The sequence below is a fragment of the Vulpes vulpes genome, chromosome 4 (assembly GCF_048418805.1).
Source record: "Vulpes vulpes isolate BD-2025 chromosome 4, VulVul3, whole genome shotgun sequence".
Taxonomy (NCBI): domain Eukaryota; kingdom Metazoa; phylum Chordata; class Mammalia; order Carnivora; family Canidae; genus Vulpes; species Vulpes vulpes.
Window position 1 is genome coordinate 25,907,347 of NC_132783.1, and position 15,003 is coordinate 25,922,349.

At 39.9% G+C, this 15,003-nt stretch overlaps 1 long non-coding RNA gene across 2 annotated transcripts in view; it reads right to left on the reverse strand.

The window, feature by feature from the left end:
• Positions 1 to 6,008: 6,008 nt before the first annotated feature.
• LOC140598557 (uncharacterized) overlaps positions 6,009 to 15,003 on the reverse strand; it is a 36,531-nt gene continuing 27,536 nt past the window's right edge. Inside the window, exons 2-4 of one of the 2 annotated variants that reach the window (XR_012001000.1) lie at positions 13,570 to 14,411; positions 13,258 to 13,415; positions 6,009 to 6,696 (exon numbers count right to left, since the gene is read on the reverse strand). This is a non-coding gene — a long non-coding RNA (uncharacterized lncRNA). Of the gene's footprint in view, positions 6,697 to 13,159; positions 13,416 to 13,569; positions 14,412 to 15,003 lie in introns of those variants that run through there. The other variant, XR_012000999.1, reaches the window with a different exon arrangement.

Below are 15,003 nucleotides of genomic sequence, written 5' to 3' on the forward strand. Positions count from 1 at the left end.
CCTAATAACTCTCTTCTCCAGGCGGGCTGTGGCCTGGTGGTGAGCCCCTTGCCCTTCAAACTGGAAACCCAGCAAAACTGGTGCCCCTACCCATTGGCCCAGGCCTGGCCCTCAGAGGGATCTCAGATCCTTCTGTCCTCTCTTCTCTGCTGTGGGCGAGGCTGGCACCCCTTTCTTCTGACCTCAGACGACTCTGAGCCTTATTTTCCCAAAATGGCCAAGAAGAGTGGGGGGCTGGTGGCCTGGCGGGTGTGTAACTGGAATCTCCTGCCCCCTCCGACAGCTTTAAATGTAATTTTAGAGGAAAAAATATGTATGTATGTCATGTATATCATTGTGCTACATATGTATCATTGTGCTATATACATACATATATATCTCAATAAATATAGACACATATATCAGTGTGCTCCCAAAAGAAAAAGATATCAAACAGGTTAGCAGACCTTGTTTATTTGTTTTTATTGAAGTTCGATTTGCCGACATACAGTATAACACCCAGTGCTCATCCCATCACGTGCCCTCCTCAGTGCCCATCACCCAGTTACCCCAGCCTCCTCCCCGCCTCCCCTTCCACAACCCTTTGTTCATTTCCCAGAGTTAGGAGTCTCTCATGGTTTGTCTCCCTCTCTAAATTTTCCCAGTCAGGTCCCATCCTTTCCCTTATAATCCCTTTCATCATTTCTGATATTCCTCCTATGAGTGAAACCATATAATGGTTTTCCTCCTCCGATTGACTTACTTCACTCAGCATAATACCCTCCAGTGTTATCCACATCGAAGCAAATGGTGGGTATTTGTCCTTTCTGATGGCGGAGCAATATTCCCTATATATATATACATCTTCTTTATCCATTCATCTGTCGAAGGACACCATGGCTCCTTCCACAGTTTGGCTACTGTGGATATTCCTGCTATCAACATTGGGGTGCAGGTGTCCCAGCATTTCACTGCATCTGTATTTTTGGGATAAATACCCAGTAGTGCAATTGCTGGGTCATAGGGTAGCTCTATTTTTAACTTTTTGAGGAACCTCCACACTGTTTTCCAGAGTGGCTGTACCAGCTTGCATTCCCACCAACAGTGTAAGAGGATTCCCCTTTCGGGGATGTCTGGGTGGGTCAGTGGTTGAGCGTCTGCTTTTGGCTCAGGGCATGATCCTGACGTCCTGGGATGAGTCCCATATCAGGCTCCCTGCATGGAGCCTATTTCTCCCTCTGCTTACATCTCTGCCTCTTTCTGTGTCTCCCATGAACAAAGAAATAAAATTTTTAAAAAAGAGAGGATTCCCCTTTTTCCACATCCGCTCCAACATTTGTTTTTTCCTGCCTTGTTAATTTTCACCATTCTCACTGGTGTGAGGTGGTATCTCATTGTGCTTTTGATTTGTATTTCCCTGATGGCAAATGATGGGTAGCATTTTCTCATGTGCTTTTTGGCCATGTGTATGTCTTCTTTGGTGAAATTTCTGTTCATGTCTTCTACCCATTTCATGATTGGATTTTTTGTTTCTTGGGTGTTGAGTTTAATAAGTTATTCATAGATCTTAGATACTAGTCCTTTATCTGATATGTCATTTGCAAATAGCAGAGCCTATTTCTAAGTAGAAGGAGTTGTACATATTTTACCATGTTCTTCTGCTAGTCCATATGTTATAATTTTTCTAGAATTAACGTGTTATTTTTGCAGTAAAAAAATAATAAGTAATAAACAGACCTTGATAAATAAATAAACTTGATGCCAAGCAGTGGTACCACTTAGTGACTAAACAGCACAGGCGTTGGGCGGGCTAGGGTTCAATGTCTCTTTCTATGATTAATTGGCTGTGTAACTGCAAACAGCTTCATCGCTCAAACCACCAGTTTCTTCATTTGCAAGATGGAGAAAATAACAGTGCTTATCTCATAGACTGATTTTAAGGAATAAGGTGCTTGGCACATGATGAGCATTTGTGAATGGTAGTCGCTATTATTATTATTTTTATTTTTATTATTATTATTTTTATTAATTATTATCATGATGTAAAGCTTGAAAGCCTGTGGTTAAAATATTCATTTTATTTTCAAATTTATTTCAACCCAACTGTCAAATAAAGTTGCTCTGACAATGCTGCTTTTTACTAAATTTCATTTGGCCAAGTTGATCTCAGCCAAAATATAATTCAATTCCACTGACTGCCTCCCAGAGCTCTGAATTGCTTTGGATTTCTGCTGCCACGCACTGTTCGCTTGTTAACATACTAATGCATCACTCTGGGATCACTCTGATCCCAACCACTTGTCTGAACTATATCTCAAGTGACCAGCCATCTGCTTTGTCTGCAACTGAAGAGTTTCCCAGATCATGGGGCTTTCAGAGCTAAAACTAAGAAGAGTTCTGAGCAAAACATAGCTTTTGGTCACCCTAATTATACCCATCATGTTCTCCAAATCCACATTCTTTACTTACAATTTCCTACCAATAATATTTATTGGGTCCATCCCCCAATCTCTAGTCTCACCTCAAGACTCTCAATAGACAGAACCAGCCATAACCCAAATATGGCTTCAACAGCATATCCAATAGACTCCCATAATCTGAACTCAGTTTGTCCTCTCATCTTCAAATATCCTTCAAACGAACCTGCCTCCTATTTTTCAGTCCAATTGGTATACTTCCTCTCAAAAACACTGGACTCATTCCTGCCTTAGTACAACTGCAAAGATGCCACCTGGCCTCTCTTACAACGCTTCATCATCATCATCTGAGGCACAGGTCATTTTTATCCTTCTCCATCTCTAATCTACTAAATGCATGTAGGTTCCAGGAGTTTTTCTATATAAAGTGTCTTAATTTTATGGGTCACTTATAATCCATTTCAGTATTTTTTGTCACTTAATTCATATGATCAGTGAAATTCTAATATGTGTTGATATCATCTTCCCAAATATAATTTCCTCAAGGCAACAAACAAGAATTACCATGTGTTGCCCACAGCATTAGCTGTACTCATTACAGTTGCTCAACATTTGACAAATAATGAATAGTAAAAAAAAAAAAAAGCATATTAAGATGCTTGTGTCTATAGAAGAAAAACACTTATTAATAAAAGTTTACTAAAATAAATAAGTAAATAATAAATAAATAAATAAAAGTTTACTGATATTTTCCTTTATTTGACTTTGGTAATAGGCTATTACAATAAGCCAGGTCACAGATAGTGATGACTTGGGAATATTATGACAGGGGAATAGTGGAGATGGGGAGAAGTAATCAGTATGATCTGAAGAGAAAGCAGATGCTATTTCCTGACAGAATGTGCATGCAGTATGAGAGTAAAAGGTTTAAGGATGAGTCCAGGGTACTACGGTTTTCCCTCAAGCATTCACAGATGTTACTCTATTTAATGATAATTCTTGGGATGCCTGGGTGGCTCAGCAGTGGTTGAGTGTCTGTCTTTAGCTTAGGGCATGATCCTGGAGTCCTGGGATTGACTCCTGCATTGGGCTCCCTGCATGGAGCCGGTTTCTCCCTCTGCCTATGTCTCTGGGTGTCTCTCATGAATAAGTAAGTAAAATCTTTAAAAAAAATTGAAAGGAAAATTTCCTATTGAAAAATAATAATAATTCTTCTTAATGTTCAAAATAAAACACTAACTACAGATTTTTGCTTTGAATCAATATCTTCTCTGTATATTTCAACATATTTTCACGTGTTCCTTCACTCATGTGCCAAAGAATATTAATCAACTCATTTTTAAAACAACATTTTATTTATTTATTTGAGATAGAAAGAACAAGATAGAACAAGCATGAGCTGGGGGTCAGCAGAGGGAGAAGGAGAAGCAGATTCCCTGTTGAGCAGAGAACTCATGTGTTGTTTGATGCCAGGACCTTGGGATCTTGACCTGAGTCGAAGGCAGAAGCTTAACCAAATGAGCCACCCGGATAACCCAGATTCAGCCATTTTTAAAGTTAACTACTATTCTTCAACAAATCTACACAGAGTCATTTATAATTCCCAACCAAAAAATAAATCATTTTAGAAACAAACTACTTGCAAAGCTCTTCCTTTGGACTGATAATCTATTCAAGTAAGTAAAGTACAGGAGAATGTTGATCTGTTTCTCTGAATGACACACAAAAATCATGGTGGCTTACAGTTTTATTAGATTCATCATTTTGGTAGTAACATCTCATAGAGAATTCAGATTTACAGGCAAATTTGCACATACAAGAGCTTCTCTGAATGTCCTAGTTGTTAGGGTTTTTTAAACAAACTTAGGAAATGAAGATTAAACAAGCCCAGAAAAATGTAGTAAGTAACCTGGCTGGAATGATTCAACAGGAAAACTGGAGATAGTGCCTTATGGTAGAGCTGCTACAGAGTATTCTCTTGAGGCGGGTGCTCTGCCAAAATCCTAATGCACCACAATGACCGTTTCTGAATTCATAAAGTATGGAAGGGTCGCCATATAGTGTTATATCCAACTATCATGAAGTTTGAAAGATTACCTGTATGCATATAGTCTTTAAAAAATACTATCATCGATGTCATTACCTCTTTCCATACTAGTAACCTACTCTTACCTCGCTAGAGTGTCTTAGCTGATTGGGAAGTTCCAACACAGGAATCAGTACATAGTGATGGAATCAGCCCCTATGCCAGAATAAAAACTCAGGTCTAGAGAGGAATAAGGAGAAAGACTGGACGATGGGCTTTAGAACTAGACTAGGAACTGACACTACTCTCCTACTTTCTGCCTATGTAGATATCCTTCCTTATCCCATGGGCCTCAATTTCCTCATCCATAAAGCAGAAAATAGAAAACTTATTTATGCCTTGGATCGTACTGCTATTTTCCAATAAGTGGCTAAGAACACATAAAAGAAACAACAATACCTCACATCGATAAAGCACTTGGCAATTGTCTAAAAATATCACGTACTTTATCAGGTTTTCACCTTCTGAGAGATGGATGAAAAAGTCAAGTGCATTTCCAAGTACACTGGGTGGAGAGACTCTGCCTTGGAATCAGATAGACCTGACTTGGGATTCTGGTATACAACTTATTAGCAATGTATCCTCAGGAAAGGTTATCTTAACTTCATTTATTACCTTATCTACAAAATAGGATCAATAGCACCTACCTAAAAGAGTAATTCTGGATTAAAAAATTCAAAAAATATCAGGAAGGGAGATAGAACATAAAGACTCCTAACCCTGGGAAACGAACTAGGGGTGGTGGAAGGGGAGGAGGGCGGGGGGTGGGGGGATATGGGTGACGGGTACTGAGGGGGACACTTGACGGGATGAGCACTGGGTGTTTTTCTGTATGTTGGTAAATTGAACACCAATAAAAATTAATTTATTAAAAAAATTTCAAAAAAATCTGGGTCCATCTCCCAGAAGAACACCTCCAAGCTGTGCACATTTTACCAATGGGAGAGTTGAGACTAAGTGATGATAAACAATTGTAAAGCTCACACTTAGCAAATCCTAGAGCCAGCCTGTAACTAGAACCATGAGAAGAACAGGCGTAGTGAACTCAGGAGTGAAATAGAATGAGTTAATCTATATATAGCTTTCAATTTTCCTGGATAAAACATTTCTTAAAGGAGGCTAAAACAACCCAATGCGTTTGACAGCTAAATGGAATTTGTCCTCATATATTTCTTTTATTTCTTATGCTTACTTTTCAATGACTCACAAAACAATTTCCTTTCTTTGGCCAGACACCTATTATTAACTATGCTACCTCAATGTTATGTGCAGGAAGAAAACTTATATTCTGTTATGTACATCTGATATTAATATACTCATGAAATAGCCACTTATATGTCATATACAAAGTAAGAACACTTAATTAGGAGACAAGATTGTTCTTCTGGCTTTGGCTTTCCCATTTGGGCCCTTTCACCTTGGGCGAGTCTCATCATCTTTGAAACTCTTTCACTTAATCTGTAAAATGGTGTAGGTAGACTTTGTAATCTCATCCCTTTCAGAACTAGATTCAATCACAGGTGAAATAACATCTTTCCCAAGAGCTTTAATGACGTTAAAGAGAAATGCATATACAGGATGATGTGATCATTGCTGCCCCTCTCAGACCTCACCCTTTGAAAAGGACAGTTGGTATGGAATTAAGAAACACACTTAAGTGGGATATGACAGTGAAAAACTGGAATACACAATCTTGGAAGATTGGGGGAGGGGACTTCTCTGAAATTACACAGGATAATGTAAGCCACCATTTGATAAGCTTTTACCAATGGAACTGCTTCTGTATTGTGGCAATAGCTAGGACCAAATAAACTCACAATGCCTTCCAGTCTAATTCTTTCTGATTCCATCACTATCACAAAACATTTACTCCTGGATATCTAGATGTATCTACTTTTCAAACTTCCTATCTCCTTCCAACATCCAGCATCACTCACAAATCTCCAATTTCTCTGACAACTTGCCCACTGTCCCTTTTCAAGTACCATACCCCACTAAGATTTCATGTTCTCATGCATTTGAGGTTCAGTTCTGCTATTTCAAAACAGCAAATGTAACTATCTCTTGTTTTGTAAGGAAATATAGTCCCCACTGTGCACAAGTAAATATAACTCTAGAAAAGGCCATGCGTGATTTGGTATTTCAGCTGCACCTGTCTGTGACTTAACTTGGTTTCTCTTTACTTGCTGGGAGACTGTTGTCCACATGTGGATGCTGTTAAAAAAAAAAAAAATGACTATGAAATTGGCAAAGGCATAATTTAGTGTATTGAAATGGTAGTAGATAGCGTCAGATTATCCAGCCAAATTGACTAATGACTAATCAATACAATAGGAAATAGTCTTCAAAATTCCTAAAGTTACAAACTGAAACTATACCAGTATGGACGAAAAAAGTTTGAACTCCCGCTCAATTATCAATAGAAGTAGGAGACAAGTGATAAAGGTGGAGAAAATAAAATATAATGAAGTAGGAAGTAAGAATTCCATATGTAATATCCTTTCACTTAATTCTTCCTTACAAAGATCCTAATTCAATCTCAACCTGTATATTAACATCAGTTCAACAGAGTTCAAAATATAAAGCTGAAAAATATCAGGAAAAAATTATTTCCACAGTAAAATTCACAAAATATATCCTTAATACTCCTCTAACAAAACAAAAAATCTTTAAAATGAACACTGGGTGTTTTCTGTATGTTGGCAAATTGAACACCAATAAAAAATAAATTTATTATTAAAACCTAAAAAAAGACCTGACTGTAACAGAGCATTGCATTCCTATTTATTTACTCCCATCCCAGGAGGGGGCACTGTACCAAGTTGTGATCTAGCCCAGAGTGGTGTGTGTGTATGAGGTGTGTACTGTATCAGGCTTGACCAAATGACTTGTACTGACACATGAAATGTGACTGGAAGCAAAGTGAATCATGTCCAAGAGAATGCTTTAAGAGTCGTCATGTTTGGGGGACTGTTCTTTCCCTTCTGCCAGAAAAATGCATGTCTCTTGTAAGTGTTGTTCCCTTACACATCAAGTGGAACCAAATGCTGGAAAGAGTCACAGCCTCCTGTACCCCACACTTGCATGGACAAGAGCTAAATCTTTGTTGCTAGAAACCGCTAAGACTTTAAGGTTATTTGTTTGAGCAGTCTTCTTGGCAAAAGTTGACTGATACAATGACTTAAGCAAAATAATACTTTTTAAATTATTCCCTTGGTAAAAATGAAGCATCTTTTAATCAAGGAAATTTATGTGAAGCAGAAAAATGACAGGTGTATTCAAAAGAGTGAACTGTGCAAAATAAGTTAATTTCATATTTACGGCACACTCATCGGGTCCTATTAAAAAGTGAAGTTTCAAACAAATGTAAATGTTTCTTTTCTTTTCTTTTAAAAAAGATTTATTTATTTATTTGTGAGAGAGAAAACAATGGAGGGGAAGAGGGAGAGCAAGAAGGAGAGAAGCAGATTCCCTGCTGAGTGTGGAATCCTACTCAGGGCTGGATCCCACAATCCATGAGATCATGACCCGAGGTGAAATCAGGAGTCAAATGCTTCACCAACTGAGCCATCCAGGTGACACTAAAATGGTCTCTGATGGTTTCTAATCACAGCTAATAATCAGCCACACAGCAAGGAAACAATTTAATAGGAATCCTAGGAATGGGATACTATATTAGACAAAAAAACTAAGTCCATAAATAAAAAACAACAACCACAAATCACTAACATATATGCTATGTTTCTCTGAGGGGCTCAGGCAAAGACAGTAATCTTTAAAGTATCTTACAAAAAAAAAATCTGACATGGAAAAAAAGTCAACAGAAAAGACAAGAAGAATAAAAAGAAAAATCTGTTACACAGAAAACATGTGATCTGATCCTAGGAAACAGGTACTCTTCACAGGAAAAAAAAAGGTATACCTCAACTATTTTACTTAGATAAATTACCAATCTCGACAGGCCAAGAAACTTTAGAATAAGATTATGTCACAGAGAACAGAGTGGCTATTTTATAGACAAGCAATTAGAGAGCATATTGTGTTCCCAGAGCATTTTTGCTCTATTTTACATCAGAAGTTTTTTAACTGACCTCCACTTAACTCATTCCCAGATTTACCTGACACTGCATCAAGTCAGCTGAATGACGTCCAAAGCAAAGTCTTCTCAGTTGGCAGCCTGCTCTCTGCTTTACGGGCACACCTCTGTCCTCAGCCCTTGACTAGCATGCTTGTGTCGCGAGAGTCCCTTGTGTGTGTTCCCACATATGTTTATGACACTTGTACAAGATATTTTAATCGATAACTTAACCAAATATTACATAAACCAAAGATATACGAGTAAGAAAAAAATTCATTTGTTTCTAAGAAAATCAGCTGTATATTTTTAAAAAACACTGAAAGGTAAATCTGTAAAAAGAACTGTCAAGTTACAGAAGGAAAAGAAAAGAGGAAAAAAACAAAAAAAGTTACAGAACGAAAGCAATTATAAAAGATGGAGGAAAATCATAAGTCTGGAAGGAGTTTATACTCCACTTGCTTTACAAGAAGGAGGCTTTACTCATATTACTTTAAAAATAGCAAAACTGAATACTATAAGGAGTGTTTATAAAAAATATATATGTTTGCAAATTCTAGTGAGAAAACCTATGCTCAGAATCAAGAAGGCTTTGGTCATAAATTTTATTTTTTTTAAAAAGATTTTTTTTATTTATTCATGAGATAGAGACAGAGACAGAGACACAGGCAGAGGGAGATGTAGGCTCCATGCAGGGAGCCCGACGTGGGACTGGATCCCGGGTCTCCACTATCACGCCCTGGGCTAAAGGTGGGACTAAACTGCTGAGCCACCCAGGCTGCCCATAGTTTTAAAAATTAAAGAATCAATGTGTTCTCATTCATTTAGGGAATATAAATAATAGTGAAAGGGAATATAAGGGAAGGGAGAAGTAATGTGTGGGAAATATCAGAAAGGGAGACAGAACATAAAGACTCCTAACTCTGGGAAATGAACTAGGGGTGATGGAAGGGGAGGAGGGTGGGAGGTGGGGGTGAATGGGTGACGGGCACTGAGGGGGGCACTTGACGGCATGAGCACTGGGTGTTATTCTGTATGTTGGTAAATTGAACACCAATAAAAAATAAATTTATTATTTTAAAAAAGAATCAATGTATACTTACAAAACTTAAACTAAAATTAAATGGTTGAAATATCAGTTCTATTTTCCCTGCTAGCACAAACTTTTTCTATTACCTGACCACGTACCGGTCCATATCACATCAGAAAAGAGAATTTCAACCAAATTATTATATAACCAAGTTTGAGCAACAGATTCCCCACACATGCCTCCCTAACCAACTTTGCTATCCCTATCAAAGTATTTCCCACCCTGATCTGTATTTATTTAGATGCATCCCCCAACTGGGCTGCAAACTCCATGGGGGAAGGGGTTATATCCTCAAATTACATATAAATTATCATTCCCCAAATATATATTATTCTCAATGGCAGGAGACTTCACTAAACACAGATTTCTCCTTCCCCTTGCCTCCTCCCTTCCCCAAAGATTCCTTGCTCCCAGAGGGCACGCAATACATCATATTCATCTATGTAGAAATCTCAGTACCTGACTCAAAACCTTGCTCACTGAGGGCCAGACACAAAGAACCCAATGGACTAAAAACTAAGAAAAATAACTGGCATTTTCCTGTAAATTAATAAGATGATAAAGGCAAGAATGTCATTCAGGAAAGTGGAACTTGCTAGAAAAAGGATTGAGGAATCAAGTTCGCATTCCCAACAAATTCTTAAGAAATCAAAAGTTAACCAATAATTGAGAGTATTTTAACCGACTGGAAATAAGAGGACAGAGTAGATAAGCAGATGTGCTTCCTGGAAAGAGAACCAGAATCAGGCCAAGCACACTCCACTCACATACCAAAAGTCAATTCAAAAACCTATGAGAGAAACCGAGTGTTCATTCAATGCATTTATTGTAGCACATCATGTGCACCATCCTGCAGGACCCCCCCACCCCCCACCACTCACAAGAAAGTCAATACCGGTTTCTGCTCTGTAGGACTTGACATGCTTTTGGTGGAAACAGAATAGGAACTGGTTAAATTACCATAAAAAGTAAAAGGGGCCAAGACAATTGCATGGAGAGCAGCAGCTATGGAAGTCTCAGAGGCAGTTTCACAACAGTGTTTGAGATTCACTCTGAACCTTGAAAACTAGGAAAGTTTGGGACAAGACAAGATTGAGAGGGAGTGGGTTTATTAAAATAGGGCAAACAATGTCAGCAAAGTCACAGTATTACCAAGCGTAGCTTAGATTATGGTAAGCAACAAACCTAGCGAGAACACTGGGTATTGCAGACAAGTTGTAGAAAAGGAGACTGAAAGAGCAGCTTCGATGTGTGGAGTGACTGAAAAGTCAGGCACAGATTCAACATGCCCTGCCTTTGGCTCAGCTCGTGATCCTGGAGTCCGGGGATCCAGCCCTGCATCAGGTTCTTTGCTCAGTAGGGAGCTTGCTTCTCCCTCGGCCTTTACCTGCCTTCATGTTCTCTCTCTCTTGCTGTTTCTAATAAATAAAAAAAATCTTTTAAAAAAATCTAAATATGCCTTGTCAATTGCAGCATTTGAAGAAAATTATAAGGCAACCACCTCACCCTAATGAAATAGAAAAAAAAAAGACTAAAAAGTAGAAATCTATAATAAATTTTGTTCATTTGATCAATATGATGGTATATTTTATGTATCAACCTGACTGAATCATAGGGTGTCAGATATCTGGTCAAACATTATTCTGAGTGTATCCATGAGAATATATTCAAATGAGATTAAGATGTGAATTCATTGACTGACTATAGGAACTTGCTAGCCACAACATGGGTGGGCCTCATCCAATCAGCTCAAGGCCCAAACAGAACAAAAGACTAACCCTCCCCTGAGAATTCCTCCTGCCTGACTGCCTCCAAACTGGGACATTAGCTTTCTTCTGCCTTTGGACCTAAGTTGAAACACTGGTTGTGTCTCGAGCTTGAGAGTCTTTGACCTGAGCTATACCCTCAGTTCTCCTGGTTCTTAGGCCTTCAGACTCAAACTAGTACAGCACCAGCTCCCTTTGGTCTCCAGCTTGCTGGCTTACCCTGCGGATCTCAGAACTTGTCAGCCTCCATAACCACCTTAGCCAATTCTTACACTGAGATATATATATATATACACACACACACACACACACACACACACACACACACACACACATCCTATTGATTCTGCTTTTCCGGAGAGCCCAGACTAATACAATCAAACTTGAAATTTCAGATGTCTGTTATATTGCTACAATAGAATCTATCTGATAAAAAACTAAAGGACTCTTGATACACCTTCTAGTCAATGAAAACATGTTAACCTTGACCAAAATGTAACATTAAATAGCCTTCAGATAAGTTCAGAGCAATAGTCATTCAATATCAACCATTTTTAATTTTACTTCTTTTTATTTTAATGAAGAAAGAAATACTTCTTATATAGATAAACAATTCTTTTGAGAAAAAAAAATGAGCCCGTATGTGCAAGAGTAATGCTAGGACTAAGTATAACACAGTGAAATAAATAAAGCAGGCACAGTACCCAACCTCAAAGAGCTTACAGACTAGGTAGGGATAAGCCATTAATCAACCACCAAAGAAATGGAAAATAACCTGATGAATGCAAGGACAATGATGAACATGGTGCTACTGGAGTATATAATGGAGAGAGCTAATCTCATCTGGAGTTCAAGGATGGTTTCTTGGCCCTGTGATGACTGAACAGAGGAATCTAGCAAAGGAAAAAGAGAAAATGCAAATGTAGAGCAAGTGGAAGGCACTCAGACATTTAATAGCTGGGTAAAAAGCGTATAAGCTGCAAAAAAATAGAACAAAAAAATGAGTGGCTAGGAGATGGTTTCAGTGAAGTCAAGGAAGAGAGTGCTTTAAGAGGGAGGTATCTGTCATCTGTCAACAACCCCTAATGCCACTGGGCAGATCAGCAGAAGGAGCTCCAAAAAGCCTGCAGTGCTTTAGTGACACAAAGTGCATGGTGGCCTGAGAGAGTCACTAGAAAGCTCAGGGCAGAAGCCATCTCAGTGCGGGCAGAGGAGCACATTGGAGGTGAGAAAACTGGAGACCTAGAATATCCAAGCAAAGAGGGGATCCCTGACGAAAGGGGATGTAGAATCAAGAGGGAACAATTTTGAAAAGAAAAAGTCTGAATATTTAATATCAATGACAATGATCATCAGTGTCAGAGGGTGAATATCAAATGAAGAGAGGGGATGCTCTATGTCCTAAGTGTTCATCAGAGGGGGTTCACAGGCTTGTTCTTCAGAAAGAGGAGGGGACAGACACTTCTCTATGCCGGGAGGACGAAAACAGAACGAGTGCACCGATGAGTGAGTGTGAGTGTGTGCTGTCAGGAGCTGATGTGTCAGTGTTATTTACATTATCTTTCCAGTTGTTTACTGACATTCTAGGGTTAAAATTACCATAGGGTTTCCTATGGGATTCAGATGGTGTCATCAGAATTAAAAATCTTACGTGTGGCAAGGTACAAAGTATTTCAAGGGATTATTAAATGTCACTTTTGTGTACAATATGGCATTGGTCCTACCATGAATTGAAACAAAGCAAAATATATTTATAAAAGTTTAATATAGCATATAAATACCCAATAATGTGCATTTAAATTTAATAGAGAAAAAAATGAAGAAAGATCAGGAAAGCTGTTTACAAGCACACTACATTCCAAAGTCGACAAATGGGCCCATGGAACTAAGTCGCGGAGGGAAAGCTCTCCAAAGCCTGCTTGGTTCCATGCTGTTGCTAGAGGAAGAGTCAGGGAAACTGTCAGCAAGAATGACCATGCTCCTTTTTCTTTGCTTTTCCTTTCTGAAAAACAAAAAGAATGGGAGGGAGGGAGGGAGGGAGAAAGGGAGGGAGGGAGGGAGGGAGGGAGTGAGGAAGGAAGGAAGGAAGGAAGGAAGGAAGGAAGGAGAAAGAAAGAAGGAAAGCAAACCGATAGACAGACAGACATGTAACCCACCCCTAACTGTGCACAGCCATACATCACAGGACTTAGTTCACCAAAGGGAAAGACACAAGGAAATGTCGCTGTCATCTCTGCCCACTGAGATGAATTAAATCAATCGCCCATTCAATCCCGCCTGAAGGAGGCAGCTGAGCTGGGGCGGGACCCTGAGGCTGTGTGTCCTGCCCCTGAACAAGGGGCCTGGGACGCGGCCTGGGCGCTGCTGCTCCTGCTGGCGCTGCTCCAGGCGCCTGTGGACAGCGCGCGCCTGCACGGATCTCTGCATGCAGAGAATTCGATGCCTCAGGAAACCACCAACAGGGAATGTCACCTCTGTGACCTCCAGCTCTAGGAGCCAGGCCACCAGCAGCTCCGGGAACCCGCTGACCAACCTCCATCTCCATCTCCAAGACGCGTGGCTACAGCCAGAATCCCAGCAGCTGGGGGCTGGGCCAACAGGATCTCCAGCAGCTCAGGGTCCCAGAACACAACCCAGGGGACACTGGCCTCGGAGACCATCCCCACGACAGTTCAGCCGCGGCCTTTTCTTATCAGTCACAATCACACCAGCTATTAGCTCTAAAGGAAATCCAGGATCCAGAGTGGATACTGGCAGCTCTCTGGGCGGTATTGTGCTGACACTGGGTGTCCCGTCGGTTCCTTACATCGGAGGCAGAAGGTATTATTCCAGAAGAGGCGTTCGATCACGAACCATTGGTGAACATGATGCCATCATCTAAGGAGGTCCAGGACCAGTGGAAGAAGACGGATACAGCCCTGTCAGATCATTTCGGTGATTCGGCCATGCACATAATATACAATGTGCTATATAAACATGTGGAGCGTCCTCCTGGTTCCTAAAGGGAAAACGGGTTTGGTTTGGGTTTTCTAAAGGAGTATTTGGAACATAGAGTTAATGCAATGGTTATAGTCACTTTTAAGAAATACACAGTAAGACAAGGCCTGCCCTTTCCTTGTATGGCACTGGTCACAGCAGGGGAGTGATCGGCAGACATGGTCCCCCATGGGTGCTGTGCCCTCCCCGCATACAAATAAGGCCCTCAGGATGCTGGCAGAAACACCACACAGCAAAAATTATAGGAGTTCACCAGCTCGCAAGCATAACTTTAAAGCGTTGTGCCGGGTGCACTGCCCCCAGGGCCCAGTCAAACTAGCAATGATATCTGGGCTTTGCCCTGCTAGGGAGAGCCTGAACTTTCAATGAGAGGTAATCTAAGTATTTTTTTCCTCTGTGTATTTCACTAAATTGGAACACTGAACAGTGTTTTAAAGATTTGGTTAGGTTATTGCTGATGTGAGACTAGTGTCACTACCAGAAATCGCTCTATTTCATATGGAACAGTTATTTTCTGTTTAGTGAATATTTTTAAGAGGTGTAAAGCTTTCTGCTCCTAGAATCACTGAACGTCCTGTAAACTTCCCTAACCT